The sequence below is a fragment of the Ursus arctos genome, unplaced genomic scaffold (assembly GCF_023065955.2).
Source record: "Ursus arctos isolate Adak ecotype North America unplaced genomic scaffold, UrsArc2.0 scaffold_37, whole genome shotgun sequence".
NCBI lineage: Eukaryota > Metazoa > Chordata > Mammalia > Carnivora > Ursidae > Ursus > Ursus arctos.
The window spans coordinates 18,186,723-18,206,812 of NW_026623053.1; the positions used below are offsets into that span (position 1 = coordinate 18,186,723).

The window sequence follows — 20,090 nt, forward strand, 5'->3', positions numbered from 1 at the left end:
TTATTGCATTCATTATGTTTTCTTATCTATATAACCCTTTAACTCATTTAAAAAATATACTTATATATTAATTCTAAAACTTCCAGGTCATTTTCTGCATATTTGAAAAAACTAAAAATAATTTCTTCTTAGGGCGCAGCATTTAAATGGCAATGTTTCTTATGGAATGTTAACATTTAAAATATTTTCTTTAAAGTCAAATAATTCCTTTTGAAATAATATAATCTTCATGATTATAGAAAAAGTGTCATTGACCTTTCATCAATACCTCCTCAAAATGTATTCAACAGTATCCAGGTCTAAAAAAAATTAACACAGAGCTGATGGCTATAAAGAAATTAAGTACATTTCTTCTCCCTTCCTGTAAACAATGTCTACACAGGCCCGTGTTCTTCCTGGTAGTTCTATTACTCCACCAGATAAACATGTTTCTCTTTTACATGTTTCCTCCCTTCCAGCATAGCACCTTTAAAAATTTTGACCTTCCCGTTTCCTTGATATAGTTCTTTTTGCCTCTTTGATGCAAGTTTCATAAACATATATAAAAACTTTGTATACACTTATAATTAGTGCTTCATAGAAGTTAATGTGTAAAATTTAAAGGTAGCTAAAAATTCTGTATAGAACGTCTCCAAAGGATCCTTGAGTGAACCAGAGAACCCCTTTTATCTTACTGATAAGAACAAGAGTTCATTCACATTTGCTTCACTCACTCACTCTCCTTCTTCATTTCATTTTTCCGGTACATCTCTAGCTCCTCAGAGACTTGTTTTCGCAGAGATCAGACATTTGGGAAAGAATACCTCTATCTACTCAGTTTCCTTGTTTTTAGTTTGATGTACCAGATTCTCACGATCGATGGTTGATTTTCATTTGTAAGCCACTGTGGGGATGCTTCACACTATTTCAGGATAACCTTCTAGGCATGATATGTGGGGTCCATATGAGGACTGGGTCACCCCAAGCGATTTGTTTCGGATGGTCAGTCAGACACATCTAATAAGCCACTTTGGATCTCTTGCCTTCACTTGTCTCCAGACGGTTTTGCCCCAGCCCAGGCCACAGGTGAGATTCAGACCGAGCTCATGTGCCCACAGACAGCCCCTTGCGTCATGCTTCGCGTGGCCCTGCCCCAGGGCACCTGTGTCGGGTGGCTGCGGGGTTCTGCCAGTGCTTGCCCAACTGTACCATGGCTGTACAGGGGCCTAAGTCCCTGTCAAATGAACCTCTGATGATGGGAGAAAGAAACTAGTAGGTAGATTCTTCTCCCTGCCTTCTCTTGGCGTGGTGTCCTGAGACACTCAGTGTATACAGTCTCCCAGAGGACGCTCCCCGCAACAGTCTTCAAAACCTACCCGTGTCCCCGCTGCTACCTTCCCTGCCTCACTCCCTCTTGTCACCGCTCCTACTTTCCCTGGTTTGCACGTCTTGATAAAGTCATAGCACAGAAGCATTCGCCTCTGGTTCTGCTTTCTGGGGTAACCCAGGCTGAGACCATGAGTAATTTAATATTTTTTCTGATTACACACAAATACTTATAACGTGAGGCAGGACTGATACAAACCAAAGGCCATAATAGTATAACTGGTGCGAATCATGTCTAACTTGACAAAATGCTACATGTCCCCCTGTCCACGTCCCGTTGGCACCCAGTTTCTGTGCACACTGGCCGTGTCCGGAACACACCAGCACTTTCCACCTGAGGCATTTCTCTCGGTGCACACATAGGCCAGGTCGGAACGCCAGGGGAGTCCACGTCACTAGGAGCCACCTTCAGCAAGCACGGGTGGAAGGTGGGGAGTAAACGCGCTCTCTTGACTTTAGGGGCATACTGGTCCCTGACTTCTCCAACTGGCTTGAGCCCCCACCCCCATTCAGTTGCCCACCATACAACCTCCTCAATACATACCCCTTGTCGGCTTCCCTCTTCTTGCCCTCCTCGCTCCTCCCCAACACCAGCTTGCCGGAACCTCCTCCCAGACAAACCTCTGGTCCTCAAACCTGGTGTCGGGGTCGGCTTCCGCAGGGATGGATCTAAGACAGCACCGCCGAGGAAGAGGCGCTGCAGCCGGATCCCGAGCAGAGGTCAGTGCCTGTGGCTGTTGGATTGAAAGGCCCTCCGTTCAGACTCAATGTCAGGACAGAGATAGAAATGGGAAAATAGGGGCTCTGGGGTGGCTCAGTCGGTTAAGCGTTGGCCTTCGGCTTGGGTCATGATCCCGGGGTCCTGGGATTGAGCCCCACATGGGGCTCCCTGCTCAGCGGGGAGATCTTTTTTTTTTTAATTTTTATTTATTTATTTGACAGAGAGACAGCCAGCGAGAGAGGGAACACAAGCAGGGGGAGTGGGAGAGGAAGAAGCAGGCTCATAGCAGAAGAGCCTGATGTGGGGCTCGATCCCATAACGCCAGGATCACGCCCTGAGCCGAAGACAGACGTTTAACCGCTGTGCCACCCAGGCGCCCCAATAAAAAAGATCTTAAAAAAAAAAAAAAGTAATGGGAAAGTAAAGCATGTTTGGAGAGTGGCTGGAGCAAAGTCTTTGTGAGGAAATGGTGTCAGGAAAATACGCTCACGTAGAGTAAGACATGAAGAATCCTTAGTGCTAGACAAAGGGGCCAGAAGGAGGAGTTAAGGCCTAACTATGAGTGGGGTGTAATGTGGACGTGGGGTGGGGAGAGTGACCGAGACGTTTCTATCCCCTTCATTCCCTCCATTTCCCTGCAGCCTCACACTAATGGACTGGGGACATTTTATCATCACCAGATGGAAACTGGCTTATGAAAACTGATCAGGGCTCTGCAGAGAGAGGTTTGCCCTGCATGTTTGCTGTATGTGCTCCACTCTGACTGCAAGTGAGTCTGTCTTTTCTGAGAAGATCCAAGGCAGGTAAAGGAGGGACAGTAGGGTACAGGAAGGATGGAGAGAGGATGCAGACCAAGGGAGACAGTGATTTCCAGGAAACGATGGGAGTTAATCAGGCACAGAGGACCCCAAGGGAAGAGGAAGGAGACGTCTGGATTCTGTCTTTTTCTTATTAGCTTGAGTAATGTTGATGTCTCCAGCCGATGAGCTGAGATGTATCCTTCCCACCATCAAGGGACTTAGTGATCACATCCAGCTTATTTATAATACATATGCAAGCACACACACACACACACACACACACACACACACACACACCTTTTACTAATGGTAATCTCTGGGAAGTAAAATTGGAGGGAGAAAAGGAGATTTTTTAAAAATCTTTTTTGTCGTCACATCAAACTAGAAGGTAGTAGGATTACAAGTGGCTTTTACTTTCAGTTTTACTTTCAATTTCTGTAATTCAGTGTTGGTTTTTTTTGTTGTTGTTGTTCATTGTTTTTTTCTTCTTTTTCTCTACTAGAATCTAAGCTCTATGAGGACAGGGACTTAGTTTTTTTTGTTTAGTGCTGCATCCTTAATGCTTACACTGACCAAAAAAGAAGAGATGTTCAAGATATATCTGTTAAAATAAAACAAATTACAAATGCAATGAATCAATATTACTGTGTAGCTATTGTGGTGAATTGTTTGCTTGTCATATGTTCTTTTGCATTTCTCGCATGCCTGCCATAATGCAGAGAATGAAAAGCTAAGAATTATGTCTCCCAAATGTCCTTGCGGCCAGAGTTCCTAATGTGATTTAGTTTCTGCCAACCTGACTCAATCTCATGAGACTGAATTGACGCAGCATCATGCAAGACACCCTTCTGCTGATATTAAAACCGTAGAACACGGGTGGCTCCACAGCAGAACTCGAGATTTAGCAAATAAACAGATAGGACACCTGGTTGAATTTTAATTTCAAATAAAGAAGGGGTAATTCAGGATTCTTACTGAAACACATGAGACCTAGTTAAATTTGAATTTCAGATCAGCAACAAATTTTTTTTTCTAAGTATGTCCTGATTATTGTATGGAACACACACTAACATTTTTTTGTTGTTGATCCAAAATTCAAATTTAAATGGGTGCCCTGTGTCTTATCTAGCAACCTTATTTTGCAGCCAATCCTCATGGCCCTGGCTTTCTGATGCTGGGTGAATTGTACATTTTCCTGGAGCCAATAGCTGCTGTGCCCGTTTCTTGATTTTCTACTTTTCTTGATTTCTTGATTTCCTACTTTTCTCTTTATGGCAGAACAGACTGCCCAGGTTTGGCCAATTTTGTGTTGCTCTTTCAATGGCTCAGTCTAGAACCTGCCTCATTAGACCTTCTAACAATGACGTGAGTACCCCTTCCTTTGTATGAAATCTCTTTCTGCTTAAAATTACAAGAATGGCTTTTGTTATGTATAGCCGAACTTTGATACAGTTTCGAAGATTTAAAAGAAATGAATGTAGAGCTTGTCTTTTCTCATGAATGGAGTCAGAGTAATCGCATCTTTTCTGCAATGAGGTATTTCTATAGTTTGGCCATGGGTCAAAGTGGGTCAAAGTTGAAAATAATAACTATAATAATCATGAGTTTTAGCATTTAAATAAGGTGTATGCCTCGTCTCTGTCTTCTCAACAGTCTTGCAAGGTAGTAGGTTTCATTAGATAAGGAAACTGAGGCTCAAAAAGATCGGGTTTTATGATCAAGGTCATATAGCTGTAAATGGTGGGGCTGAGAGTCAATCTCTATTCTACCTTAAAAGCCACTGCTCCTTGGGGTGCCTGGGTGGCTCAGTTGGTTAAGCATCCAGCTCTTGATTTTGGTTCAGGTTATGATCTCAGGGTCTTGAGACCAAGCCCTGAGTTGGGCTCTATGCTGCACCTGGAACCTGCTTGAGATTCTCTCTCTCTCCCTCCCTCTAACCGCCCCCACCCCCCCAAAGCCACTGCTCCTCCTGCTTCTTTTCACTAGAGAGAAGTAAAACAATATTAACTTATAGTCTGGTAATCTTTTTCATCTCGATATCAAACCTTTTAGTGCAGAAAAAGGATCACCAGTCTCTAACATTTCCTTTGTACTGGCATATACATGGATATATCCGTATCTATGTCAATGTGTCTATGTATCTGTGTATCTAACTTAGCCTTAGATAAATGCATGATAGTAGTAAGGTTATCTTGAGCTTTTAATTTGAAATATAGTCAATGGGCAATATCTTTCATTTTATCTTTAATATTGAAAGTCAGGTAGGAATGACAGTAGACAGCTTAATATGTAGGCAGTAAGAACAGGAAGAAAAAGGCAATCATCATTTGTTAAAAACCTATTATGTGCCGGAAACTCAGGTATGGCTTTAAGGACATTTTTATTTCACCATCATCACCGAGGCAGGTCTTGTTATTCCCATTTATAGAAGAAAAATATGAGGTACAGAAAGGTTAAAGAATAATTTAGAGTACCTCTAGTATACAAACTTTGTTTCATTTTTATCCACTCTATATATTTCTTTAAATAGACTTGCTACTATTAGTCCAATGTACTTAAAAAGAAGGTATTTGCAGAAATAAATGTGTAACTAGTGAAAAGATTGTCCTTGTTCTACCTAAAAGAATCCGCTCTTATGCCAGTATTAGGCATATTACAATTTGGGAAACACTGTATTCCACAGTATTGGTGGTTGATGAGTGCATCCGGAAGAGTGATGGGAGTGAGGGATGGGAAAACAAATAATGCCTATTGAGCTAGGGGAGGGAAAGAGGAAGAACCAGAAGGAGAAGTTGATTGGTGCCCAGACAGGCAGAGCAGAACCAGAAGCAGTAATCATGTGCTTTGAGAGTCTCAGTCTATATTCTGAGTGCATTTTGTGATAACAAGGTCTTACTCCAAGAGGTTCTCCAGTGGCGTAAAATATGTTAGTCAATGTTTTAGAATCACTGGTCTCCCAAAATAACAGGCATTTTATGACCATCTATGTTGAGCTCCCAACGTCCAACATCTCTTCATCTCCTCACCCACTTTTGCCTGGCTAATTTATTCTCAGGAAGAGACTTTTCCCCCTCCCTGGGGGGGGGTGGATTAGACCTTTTTGTTCTACCCTTCCACAGCCCTGATACCTACTCTTTGGAACATGCTTCGTATCTGTCCACCCTTGTTTAATAGCTGTCTTCCCCACTAGTCAGAAACTCTACATGGGCAAGGATTAGGTCTACCTTGTTCGCTGCTCTATCCCCAATGCTTACCACAGTTCCTGGCATACAGCAGGTGCTTCATAAATATTTGATGAGCTTACTTAAATAAAATAAACATTGTGTCCTGCAGGACATTACGACCCAACACCTATGGCTACGTTCGACTCTTCATTTCTATGATAAAGGGAGCATCCCGTGAGATTCTAGGCAAACCCAGACTCTTCAAAGGTCAAAGCAATGACATCAATGCTATTCGTACTTAACACTTCCTGTGAGCAGCAAGGCCCTCAGCATCCACAGCTTTTCAGTGCCGAACTCACACATCCATGCACGGCACCCTCAAAACCCCAAGATGAGATGAAAAACGTTAGAAAATAAACTTAGAAAACCTCCAGATGTAGTGAATGAGATCAGTCTTCTGTAAAATAACAGGTGGAAAACAACTCTGTCAAGGTGATGAGGGCAAAATGTCTGAAATCATCATGTGTCAACATCTCAGGCTGATCATTGTAATTTTTATAATTGGGTGATGCTATGACATAATCAAGTTATAAACCAATCAAGGATAATGAATAAGAGACTATAACAGATTTTAAATTATGATTCTTCTGTGAGGAAGTTTGTGCTAATCAAGGGGGTACGGTGCGCTTTGAACCTGGAATAGGGGGAGGGAATGGTCCGACTGCAAATATTTACATGTGTGTTTTTGGCTTTGTCTGGGGAAGGGGTGCTCTAGAGAGTGGGCAGGAATTTTCTGATCTTTTGACATTTTTTTATAATAATTTTTTATTATATTATGTTAGTTACCATACAGTACATCCCTAGTTTTTGATGTAAAGTTCCATGATTCATTACTTGCGACCTTTTTCTTTTTTTAAAGATTTTATTTATTTATTTATTTATTTGAGAGAGAGAGAGAGTGCGTGAGCCTGAGCAGGGGGAGAGGCAGGGGGAGAAAGAAAGGGAGAAGCAGACTCTCCGCTGAGCAGGGGGCCCAACCCTGGGATCATGACCTGAGCTGAAGGCAGACACTTAACTGACTGAGCCACCCAGGCGCTCCTTGACCTTATTAATTGGCAAATTCCCATGAAGTAAATGAAGCATACCGCTGTTATAGCTTTAATCCGCTAAACCACTGCGGCGATTTAACTACTTCTTTTCTTTCAGATTCTGGTCTAGCAAAGACAGCTTCTAGTGATAATCTGGCTTCCCATGTGGACATGTAGAACATTGATAGTATCATTCCATTGTATTGTAAAATTGTACGTTTACAAACTTTACCTATTGCATTTTCATAAAACTCTTAAATGACTTGTTTTTACACCAGCCTTTAACAGTGAGTACCTGTGGAGAGTGGATTGCTGGTGTCGGGTTTGTTGGTAGAAGGTATGTGCGAGGTTTAAGAGAACCTTGATTGGTCACTTTTGATGCTCCTGCATTCTTGGATTTATTTTTTAATCATTTTTAGACATCGAGCATTCTAGATTTTATAGTAGGAAAAATATACAGTTATGTCCCCGGCCCCCTAGGTGAAGTAGCTTATTTGAGGCAACAGTTGAGACTAGGAAAGATGCACATTGCTCTTTTCCCTGGGTGCCCACAGGGGCCTCCGAGCGAGAGCTGCCAGGCAGGTCCCCTTTAGAGGTCCGCCTGCATCAGGCAGGTCCCGCCCGCAAAGCTTCTCAGCCCATGTTTGCACCATGACCATCTCTTTGAAAGAAACTTAGCCTTAAAAAAATCTTTTTCTAAAATATATAGTGTGGTAATCATAGTTACTTAAATTTCCAAGAAAATATAAAATTTGCTTTTCAAACCTGTGATTCAGTTGAAGTCTTTTCTCTTCCCAGTGCTACAATTTTAACTTATCTGCAAAAGGAGAAGGTATTAGTGTGAATGTACTCGGATGGTGATTTTGCTTTGAGATGCTTCTCTGCAAGTAGAAAGATCTACAAAGCCTCTGATGAAAAGAAAAAAACCGTAGTGACTGAAGACTTTGCCTCAACGTATTTGTGTCAACTTCATGACACAAATTCTAATAAAGAAAGGAATCTAAACTGACTAGTGGTTTATGCTGATGATACTTGTAATTTTATAACCATCACTTACAATGAATAAATCACTAACTTGAAAAAATCATTTACATTCCAGATAGAAAAATTCTCCTTAATCTTACTTCAATTGGTTGTAGGTTAGATGATCCCATTTACTGCCTATATATATATGTATATATAATTTGATACCTTAAGGTATGATTTTTATTTATGTGGTTCTAAGGCCTAAGGAATAAATCCCTAATTATATTTCATGAAACATTTCTTTTTTCCTATAACCTTCCCAAAGGAGACCTTTGTAAGTCTATGAATCAACTTAGCTTGACTTCTATTTAAAGAAAGAAAAGGTAATTGGGAATTTAACTTCATAATTTATGGCATTATGACCATTACACAGTAGTAAGTTATTTTAAAAACTTGTTATAAATCACAATACTCTGAATTTATTAGACAGGGAGACTGCCATTTAGGTATGTTTGCTTTATAAGCTAGGAACAAATTTCTCTTTTGAATTTGAAGACCAAGATAAGAATTTTAGTGTCGAAGTTAAGGTGATTTATTACACAAAATCTAGAGATGAGGTCTCCTTTCCTTAAAAATAACAGAACAATGATTTTATTAAAGTCTTAGAGCCCTAGTCAGAAAATTTGCAAATTCCATAGTACAACTCTGTGCCTTTGAAATGTGGGAGACATCTCAACACAATTTTTCTGGATGCAATTGACCCTGAATAATGTATGAGCTGTGTAATAGCCCTGCGGCACATTCTCATCTCCGAGGGACGCTGGCTTCTCTTGTATTGCACCTCCTGCTTTCAATTCCTATGCTGTACGTTTACTATATTGGATCTTTGATGGGGAGTCGTCAAGGTGGAGGAAGAATGTTTGAGAACCGAAAATCCATCGCAATCCAGAAAATAGCTTAATAGACTAGACTTCTCCTTGCAGCTTGATTGTGAAAATGTGAGTTTTGAATAGAACTTTCCCCTAGGGTTCTGAACCTGGGATGTTTTTACCACGAGGGAAATAAGTGGGTAGCCAAAGGATATCAGTTTTACCTGGGGAGTGTTAGAGGGAGAGAGGAGAGAGAAATTAAAGTAATTCAAGGGAAAGCAGTTTAAGTGTTTTCACATAAAAAGATACAGCTATGTCATTGGAATAGAACTTTAAAAATTCACATGAATCTTAACAGTAAAGCACAAGACTTTGGAGACATTTCTCCCCTTTGAATGACTGCTTGGGGATGTGCCACAGATCCGTAGAGGTCAGCATTCACTCTGTGTTCCTGGGGACCATGAGGCAGCAGCAACTGCTGCCACCACCACAACACAGCAACATTGTTTCTGAAAATCCCTCCACAGCAGGTGCCCATGAGCCCATTTTACAGATGGAGAAATTTGGGTCCAGAGATATTAGGTGGTCCATTGAGGTCCCACATTTAAGGAAGGAGCCATAATACAAACCAGGCAACCTGAGAAATTTGAGAAATGCTGTTTTGGGAATATTTTGGAATGAAAAATACCAAGAAAGCCAGATAAAAAAGGCTGAAGCTCCTCTGAGGTTTTTTTCTTTGATTTGTTTTGTTTTCGATTCTGATTGAAAGGTTTTTTGAGTAATTCATTTTTCAAAGAACTTTCAGTGACACCTGTATTTTAATATTTTAAGTGCTATCTTCACGTCTCCTTAGATCTGTTCTATGCTATATAAAATATGTGGAGTGATAATATTTAAGTGCTTACAAACTGTCAAAACCTTTTCTAAATGCTGTATAGGTATTATCTCTTTAATTATTACAAGCACTCCATGAAGTTATTGTGATTAGCATGCCCATTTTATAGATGAGAAAACTGAAGTGGAAACAGATTAGATAGTTTGCTTAAAGTAACACATCAGTTAAGGAGTCAAACAATCTGACTCCAGGGCCTTGGCTCTTTACTGGAGTCTAAGCTGCCTACAGGAGGACAGACACTGAGGCCCCGACTAATACAGAGAGGTTGCCTGGCAGGGGGTCTACGGGTCTCGGGATCTGTGCCCTGGAAACACTGTCTCTTGACACCCCAGAAACTATACAGTTCCATGAGGACTTCAGGAATTCCATGTCTTATCTTCTGTTTGGAATAACCTAGACCCAAAGTGGCAGTACGATTTTTATTGGATTTTTTTCTCCCCCTTTAAAATTTAAATGCAATTAATTGACTAATAGTATATTATTAGTTTGAGAGGTAGAGGTCAGTGATACATTAGTCTTAAATAACACCCAGTGCTCATTACCTCATGTGCCCTACTTACTGTCCGTCACCCAGTTACCCCATCCCTCCATTCCCCACCCCCCAGCAACTCTCAGTTTGTTTTCTATGAATTAGAGTCTCTTATGGTTTGTCTCCCTCGCTGATTTCATCTTGTTTTATTTTGTTTTAAAATGAGGAAGATTAGAGAGGACAAATCAACCTAAAAACCTAGTATCTAACCTCACTATGCTACAAGGTTGTAGCTTCTACTGCCCTAGAAATTTATTTTCTAGATACTAAGTCTCTCTGAGATTTATCCCTGAAAGTTTAAGAGAAAAAGAAAGGTTGCTCTAAGAAGAAATGGCTCATGCTGACCCAGCTTTCTAAATAGGACAAGGCTTTAAGAATAATTTCTGCCATTCAGCTCTCCTGTGACCCACAAGCAATAAATGACAGTCTTTTAAAAACAGCAATGGCTTATCTTGGGCATCAAGCAGGGAAGAACTAGAGTGATTTCTCTACACTTGTAATGTCAAGAGGAGTCCTACTCAGAGACCTCTGTTATAAAAGAGGAATTGTTTATGGCTATTGAAAAATCCTCACAGAACTGTCCATCAAACTTTATGAAATGTGTGAGTTACTTAGGTATCAGCTTTCTGGATCTAATTTTATTTTATTTTATTTTTTTTTTCCAGAGCATTCAGAATCAAACCCTTTCCTTACTGGCTGGTTTCATACTGATAAACACGGAGCTGTTTTACTTTCTTTTTCTTCCTTTTCCCCCCATGTTTGTTGACTCTCTTCATACCTTTTTTCTTTCCTTTATACCCTGTTCTGAGACTATAACTCTGTGTTTCTCAAAATGGAGCCTGTGGTCCACATGGGTCAGAATAGGCTAGAATGCTAATTAAAAATGCATATTTGAGGCCTTACCTCAACTATACTAAGTCCGGATCTCTGGAGTGGAGCTGAGGACTCTGCATTTCAGTAAGCCCCTGAGAGAGTCCTATCTATACTGAGCAGAGAAGGCCTAACCCAGGGGTTTTCCAGCTTTATTTTGAAAGGCTTGTTTCATCAGAGTTCCAGGCCCTGATCCAGAGCTTCTGATTCAGTAGGTCCTGGGTGGACCGAAAACTTGCACTTCTATGGAGTTCCTGGGTATTGCTAATGCTGCTGGTTCAGAAACCCACTTCGTGAACTCTAGAGTATTGAGAAGTTCTAGTCTAATCTTTGAAGTCCTGAAAAAACCTTTTAAATAAAATTTGCTCTTAAAGGTCAAATATTTTGGTCGTAGAAATAAAAATGTTAACAAAACCACCCAAATTTCTCTCTGCGCTTTTGTGTGGGACCATTCTTCACTTTCCAACTCTCTGCATGTTCAGCTCAGCTCATCCTTTGGACGGCGACTCCCATCCCCTTCAGGTAGTTTATTGATTTATTGATTCACACAACTGTGAGCTTGCTCTCTCCTCAGCCCCTCCCCAACCCCCCTCAGCTTTCCACTTGTTGGAGGAGCGGATTCCTGTCTGTGTGGGGGCATAGCTAACTGTGTTTGGGGAAGATGTGAAGATGTTTCAGCTTTCCTATCACACTGCAAACCCGTCAATACAAGGCTTGTGCCCCTTTTTATTCTGTTTCGCCCAACAGATGTTTGATTAACGGATGAATATTTCATCGTGAGAAGGGTATGTTTAATTCCATCAAATGAAGGCTAGACTGTTAATACTTTATATTTTCTTTTTCTTTTTTTTAAGATTTTATGTATTTGTCAGAGAGCACAAGCAGGGGTAGCTGCAGGCAGAGGGAGAATCAGGCTCCCTTATGAGCAGGGAGCCCGCTGTGGGGCTCGATCCCAGGACCCTGGGATCATAACCTGAGCCAAAGGCAGATGCTTAACCGACTGAGCCACGCAGGCGTCCCAATGCTTTATATTTTCCACTTGAAGGCTCTGTTGTCACAGCAATGAAAGTTGTTCTTTAACTTAGCTTAGAAGGTAGGTAGTGTTTGGGGTGAGCATCTTTAAGGAAAATCCAAGGCATGCTCCAGTAGTGTACCGAGGCTTTTTTACTGGTTTCCTAGAAATAATTCTCTGTTCTGGCTACATGCAGTGTGGTTCCTGGACCAGCAGCACTGGCCTCACCTGGAAGCAGTTACAAACTCAGAATCTTGGGCCTCCCCACAACCTCTGATTCCCCAGAATCAGAATCAGAATCAGAATCTCTAGGTGGGGGCACCTGGGTGGCTCAGTCAGTTAGGCGTCTGCCTTCCACTCAGGTCATGTGGGATCGAGCCCCACATCGGGTTCTCTGCTCAGCGGGGAGCCTGCTTCTCCCTCTGCCTCTGTCTGCTGCTCTGTCTACTTGTGCTCTGTGTCTCTCTGTCTGTCAAATAAATAAATAAAATCTTTAAAAAAAAATCTGTAGGTGCTCTGTCTGTGCCTACAAGTTAGAGAAATACTGCATTACTCAGAAGAGTTTCCTTCTGACTGCAAGAGTACTTAAGAATAGTGACAAGTCAGTGCGAGACTCTGTTGTTACTGGTGACTATAAGTTTGTTAAAAAATGTTTTTGTTTTTTTTTTCTTGGAAGATACTCTTGTGGTAACTGGGAGTTCTGCTGCGGATTTGTAACCAACATCAAAGATTCTAACTACGTGGGCATGATATTATGCTAGACTCTGTTAAAGAACTGTAGTGAATCTGAGCTTTACCACAGAGCCAGACATGATTGATGTGGGTAAGCAGATATTAAGACATAATTAAACACATGAAGCATATAGATCCAACATCAATACGACATGAGTGGATTTATTTTTGAAAGTTTTTGTTTTATTCATCCCCTATAAGCCACATTTCTTTGATTTGAGAATTTTCAAAACAAGATATTTTTAGCTATTTACATAGAGAAATTTGGTATTCAACAGTAACCCGGGCAGGTTACATAAAGATTGGATATTCCTGAGCACCTCGCCAATCAATCTCAATCTGTCACAAAGAAGAATAAATATCCTTTGATATGGAAAATTAGTTATGCTATGTGGTACCCAAATAAAGGCATCTTCTCTTTGACTTTCATTTATAGTATAACTTGTGTATAAATGGGTCAGGCATCAAAGGCATAATTAACAGTTTTAAATAAATTGTCAAAAATAAGAGAAAGTGTTTCTGTGCTTTGTATTCAAATGTTTACTCATAATTTAGGGTTCAAAGTGTGTCATTATTATCCAGATATAAAAAACAACATTCATTTAAGCTTATCTAAGATCATCGTACTTGGAATATTGATCTTTACTGCTCCCTAGTGAATGGATAATGCAATATTTAATGTGTGAGGCTTACGTGGAACATGAACTTTCTTGGTTAATAAGATCTCTTTTCTTTTATGACAGTTGTGATCCTCAAAGCGTTCTCATTAGAAAGGTCAGAGTGGCTGCTTTGAAAGCATGTTCAGTAATGGGCAAGGTATCAGCAAGGCTATGGAAGGAATTTGGGAACTTTATATGTCTTGTTCATTGCTGTGGTTTTCTTTCCTTCTTTTTTTTTCCCCATTTCTCTGGGAGGTTTTATGTGACATAATTGAACCAAAGAACAGTGTCATTAAAAAGCTATTTAGGATCTGGATGCTAATACCGGCTGTAAACATTCTGCTCTCTTCGGCCCGGGAGTACTGGAACAGGGGAATACAGCAGTTAATTATAGGAATATCTTTTCCATTTTCCATAGTATTATAGTATTTCGATGATTATTTCTTTATCACTGAAGACTTTAAGGGTCGACTTACTAGTTAATATCATTGCTATTAAACTTCTAGCACATAATAATTAATATATTATTCATGACGATTTTGTTTCACTGATGTTGTTTTTATTTGAGACTGTGGGGTTGAAAACAACCAACGCATGCTACCATTTCAAAATACAATAAGATGGCAATATTCATTATGAGCAGAGAGAAAGCTGTACCCATCTCATCTTAATGGGAGTATTAACACCTCTGCAAATTCAGTATGTGCTTCTTCTAAGTTACATGAAGGTTAGCATTGCGAACAGTCAAGTCTCGAAGCTATTTCCCCATGGGGAACTTTATTTTCTTTCTCTTCCTCCTTGCTGCGACATAAAAACTGAGAAGTCTTGAATTCGTAATGAATTACATAGCAAGTAGTAGGTATTTGGTGTGTGTTTATTGAAATAAGTAAACAACATTTGTGGGGGGGGGATTTGAGCTCTCAAAAAGGAAACATTTTAAAATGTGAACATGGATTTCAGTAATTTACAACAAAATGTCAGTGCTAACTACCAGGATATAGAAGGTATTCCTGCATGTTTTGTATCAGTCATAATCAACTGGCATGCATTTCAGCCTTGTATTAATGTGCTTTACTGCTCAGAATAATAAGCTTCTACATAAATGCATATAAGTTCCTTGATCTCGCTCTATGTCAATTTTCTGAATCAAAGGAAATTTAAAGTAAAATAAGGTTGTTTCCAGAGATGTAATAGTTTAAAAGACAAGGGCATTTTTTTTTTCTAAAGTGCATATCTGAACTTTAAGGTTTAGAATTGCATGTCTGGAAAAAGTTTTCATAATCTGCTTTTCTCCCCTTTTCTTTTCTTTTTGCACGTATTTATTTTGGCCAGCTGGCGAGACAGATCTTTTTCAGGGGCTCAGCCTTCCAGTCTGAGTGTGGTTGTCCAAAACCAATCTTTGGATCAAATTCCTGTCTTACTTGCTCCAGTGTCTGAACAGTGTTGATGTCACAGGGGCATGGTGACCCAGTTGTCTGTTCCAAATGCCTGGTGGCTTGCCAAATAAAGAGCTTAGCTGGTCGGCCACACATTGCCCTGCCTCACAAGGGGCAAGAAGGTTGCGATACAATCCTTGGGTGACCTGTCTCACCTTGCGTAATACGAAGGTAGACACAGGGGTCTCCTTATAAAATAAATGGTCCCTCTCCCCCTTTCCAGCTGGGTTGTCACCTTGTCTAGTCTTGTCAGTACATCCATGGGCTAACCCAAGGGTTAGTCCGAGGAGGCAGGGGCTGGAAAGTTGTCCTCGCTTTGGAACTATTCCGTGGCTTTGATTCCGGGGGGAGCTGTACAACTTGGTTTCCTTGAGATTGGAATTTGTCTAATGGGATTTCAAGATTTTGAACTAAAGTTGGAGCCCCATGTAGCACAGTCAGTTTTAGAGACGACCTTCCTTCTCAGAGATTCTGAAATTCCAGACCTAGGCATCCTCTGAGAAAGGCAGGTGGGATGCATTGACTGGAAACCGATGTTCCCTTGGAGTTGGGAGAGGCTGAATGTGGGCTTTTTGCTGTTGCTTCTGCTATCACACTGGCACATACACCACCGGAGGTTTAAGGGGTTCTATACCTCACATTCCCATAACCTTGAATGTGGGGGTCTCAGTTGATGTGGTCATGAGACAGAGACATTATACTCTTTGAAACCCTTGAACACCCTGTTCTTCTTCCTTCCCTTGTGACCATCTGTGGACTAAATGATCCCTTTCAGCTTTCCCTACTTGAAATAGTTGAGGGATCATGATGTAACAGAAAGGCAATGGGTCTGATGGTCAGAATGAGATTTTCTAGTCCCATCTCTACCAGTTGTGTCAACTTGGCTGCTCTGAACATGTTTTCTAATCTGCAGGATAGATCTTCAAGTCTCTTCTAGCCTTAAGATTCATGGATTTGATGGGAATAATATTACCTATTCAACCTACCTGACTGGGTTGTTGTGGGAATTAAAGGAGATCATATTTATGAAACTACTTTGTAAATCCTCTACAAAAGATTAAGGAATGTGATACTATTAATTCCCTCTGAAGAACCAAAATAGCTTGCAATTTACTTTTAATCTTCAAGACTGTGTATATATCTTTTGTATTTAGGTCTTTAATGATGTACACCATAACGCAAGACAATTGTACAGACTAATCTCTCTCTCACTAGATGTTACTCCAAGTGTCATTCTAAGGCGATGGGCTGGAGGGAGGAACTTTTTTTTTTTTAACAGAGGTAAAATTAATCCCAAGTACACAGGGTTCTGAACTTTTTTCCTACTCCTTTCAAAGTTCTGAGAAGCGGTTAGTTTACTGTTTCATACCAGAGATTGTATAAACAGAGTTAGGGACTCAACATAACATCTTTGGAGAGGAAAGTGCTGTAGTCCAGAACAACCTATAGTTGGAGGGCCAGTGAGTGGTGATAGCAGGTGGGACACACTCAGAGCCCACAGGGAAATAATGGCATCCTTTGTACCTGGCTGTCACTCAGACACAGCAGCGTTAAAGTAGGTCCTTTGTCCAGTCGTGATGTTTCCATTGTTCCAATTCACAGAGTAACACAGAAACTAAAATACCCCAGATAGTTTATATTATCTATTTATCTATCTATATATCTCTATCATTGAATACTGCTGAGAGTAGTAATGAAAAATGAGAGACTCTTTAGAGGTACTGAACTGTTCTCTAATTCTGTGTGCACCTAAATTCTCTTTCCAGCTGAACCGTACGCTCCTTGAGGACAGGAACTATGCCTTAGGCTCTTTTCATACCGTCTCCCTTATCCTAGCAGCATTGGACCCAGCGCTTGGTCCACAGCAGAAGCTTAATAACTCCTGTTGATGAAGAGGTGGATTCTCACAGAGGTAAGGAGGAGCATTGAGGTAGGAGACCGCCATTTGTACTCCTACTTTCCTCTGTGTCCTTGAGTTTTGAATATATAGCTAAGGGTTAAACACTGCCTTTACAACAGCTAGTGAAACTTGGTAGGATGTTGCAAGGTGTGCAAAGTGCCCTGGTGAGGAGGGTCCCATAGGAATTGCCTACTCTCTGCTCACTCCTTCATGTGATGAATTCTAGATCGTCTTGAGGTTACTAGCCTGCTAGGAGGAGGAGCCATTGAAAGTGACTTTTTTTTTTTTTTTAATAGGGCTTCTGGAGAGTGGGGCAGATCAGATGAAGGGGACCAGCAGTGTTTATAATAGTACTGAAATTTAATTTCAGTGCTGACCTTTTATTTGACATTTTAGATAATGCTATGGATGTGCTCAGCTATTTGTTCTTAACATATTTTCCATCTTTTGGGGGCACTAATCTACTTAAATTCAAAGTCAATAAAAGAATAAAATAAATTTTGACTTAAAAAAACAACTTTTGAAAAAAAGTTCATTCACAATAGCAATAAAATATGCAATGCATATGAATGAAGCAATGTTCACGACTATGAAAAAGTGCAAAACTTTAGAAAGAGGCAAAAGAAAATACTGGAAAGAAAAATCATATTCTGAGATGGGAAGAGTTTCCATTACATATAGAGGTACTACTTTTTCCAAATAAATATATGAATTACAAATTCTATTAAAAATCTTATTGAGCTAGGTTTTCTAGAACTTACACAATTCTAAAGTTCGTGTGGAAGAATAAATTGATCAGATTGATGAAAATTTAAAAACTTGAAAACACTAAACTCTGGCAAGGCTGTGGAGCAATGGAAACTCTTGCACACTAATTGTAGCAAAGTACAGCCACTCTGGAGAGTACCAGGACAATACCCAGTATAAAGTTGAAGAGGTATGCATCCCATAACTCAGTGATTCTACTCGTATGTATCCCTCCTAGACAAATTCCTGCATGTATGTATAGAGACATGGACAAGAATGTTCCCAGCAAAAGAAAGCACATAAAACCTCATTTACAAGGCAATAGATAGATAATTTAAATGATACATTCCATTCATACAATGAAATATTATGAAGCAATGAAAATGAAAGGTAGACCTAGGTACATATATCAATTGCATAAACCTTTCAAACATAATATTGACCATCAACAAAAAATGGAAACATAATATTCAAAGCATGATTTTAAACGTTTTTAAAAAGATTTCATTTATTTGAGAGAGAGCAAGAGTGAGAGTGAGAGAGAGAGAGAGTGCATGGCGGGGGGAGGGTAGAGGGGGAGAGGGAGAAGGAGAGTCCCTGCTGAGCAGGGAGCCTGACGTGGGGCTTGATCCCAGGATGCTGGAATCATGACCTGACCTGAAGGCAGACACTTAACTGACTGAGCCACCCAGGCTCCCTGAAAGCATGATTTTAATTAAAAGTTAGAAACAAGTGTATATATTTGCACACATAGTCAGGGTATAAATAAATTCAAAAGAACCTTTAGATGCATGGTGGGCACGTGGGTGTTCCTTTTATTATTCTATGTGCCTCTTGAAATGGTTGAAAAATTTCTTAACATTGAAAAATGTCAAATGATAAATGGGTGAGACTAGCTCAATTTCTATTTGAAAAAAAACAAAACAAACCAATCATGAGGACCTCACCACACCATACCAGATATTACAAGATATTATAAAGCCAAATCATTAAAGTGCATAGTATTGGCTGGAGAACGGAATCCTGGTTTAAAAAAAAATAGAAAATCCTTAAACTGGTTCATTCATCTATGAAAATTTTGTATGTAATTAAAAGGGGGACACAGTGAAAAGGAATGGAAGTCTTACCAAATAGCGTTGGGATAGCTACTGGCAAAACACAGAGGGACAAACCAGTACTTTGCCACCACATGCCAAAATAAATTCCAAATGGATTAAAGAAATTTAAATGTCAAAAATTCATAAGAATAGTATGAAAAGTTTTGATGACTATTTATAGAATCTTGAGTGTGCTAGATTTTCTAAACCCAGAGGCCATAAAAGAGACAAATCCAGAAACCATAAAAGGGAAAGGTGGATAGAGTTGACCATGTACAGAGTTTAAACTATATCAAAAACAGTACAAAAATGGTAAACTAAAACATATTAAAGATATTTGCAACATAAATATGAAGAGTTGTTAAACATAACAATTAAGAATTCCAAATAGGCAAATTTTAAAATGGGCAATAACATAACTCAAAAAGAAAGATATTACATGAATAATATGCATTATAAAATATTCTAATAAATGATAAAATCTAATTATAATATCCAGTTTTCAAGAAATTAGCCACTTTCATTCATTGCAGGGGAAAATTAAATTGGCCCAAGATTTCTGGAAGATTTGTCAATAGTCATGAAAACCTTTTAAAATATGCCTATCTTTTGACCAAGAAATTAGACTTATACAAATTTGTTCTATGGAAATGATTACAAATGTAAGCAAATATTTAGAAAGCATGCTTATAAAAGTTCTGCCTTTAAAGTAGAAAAACTGGAAACAATCCTAACATACAAAAACATATAGGTTAAATGAATTATGGTATATTTATATAATAAGATGTTATTTCTCTATTAACAAGTACTGTATATCACAGCTAACTATTTTTCCCTAGAAAGATATTCACAACATATTGTTCAGTATATAACTACAAAGTAATGTGCACATATGCACCTGTTTACATATGTATGTAGAAGAATATATACAATATTAATAGTCATTGGTTTTGATTGGTGGGATTAAAGGTTTAAAGATTTTTCTTTATTTTGCTCATATATATTTTTTCTAATTTTGCTAAAATAATGTATTTTCTACATTTTTTAAAAGAAAAAACTTCATTTTCTTTTTGAGTTCCTATTTTTATTTTTTTTATTTTTTATTTTTTTAAAGATTTTATTTATTTATTTGACAGAGAGAGAGAGACGGCCAGTGAGAGAGGGAACACAGGCAGGGGGAGTGGGAGAGGAAGAAGCAGGCTCCCAGCAGAGGAGCCTGATGTGGGGCTTGATCCCAGAA

At 39.5% G+C, this 20,090-nt stretch overlaps 1 long non-coding RNA gene across 1 annotated transcript in view; it reads left to right on the forward strand.

Annotated features, from left to right (window-relative positions):
- Positions 1-9,860: 9,860 nt before the first annotated feature.
- The window catches only part of LOC130542553 (uncharacterized), a 37,920-nt gene continuing 27,690 nt past the window's right edge, over positions 9,861-20,090 (forward strand). Inside the window, exons 1-2 of the long non-coding RNA XR_008957192.1 lie at positions 9,861-13,102; positions 16,873-17,018. This is a non-coding gene — a long non-coding RNA (uncharacterized LOC130542553). The remainder of the gene's footprint in view (positions 13,103-16,872; positions 17,019-20,090) is intronic.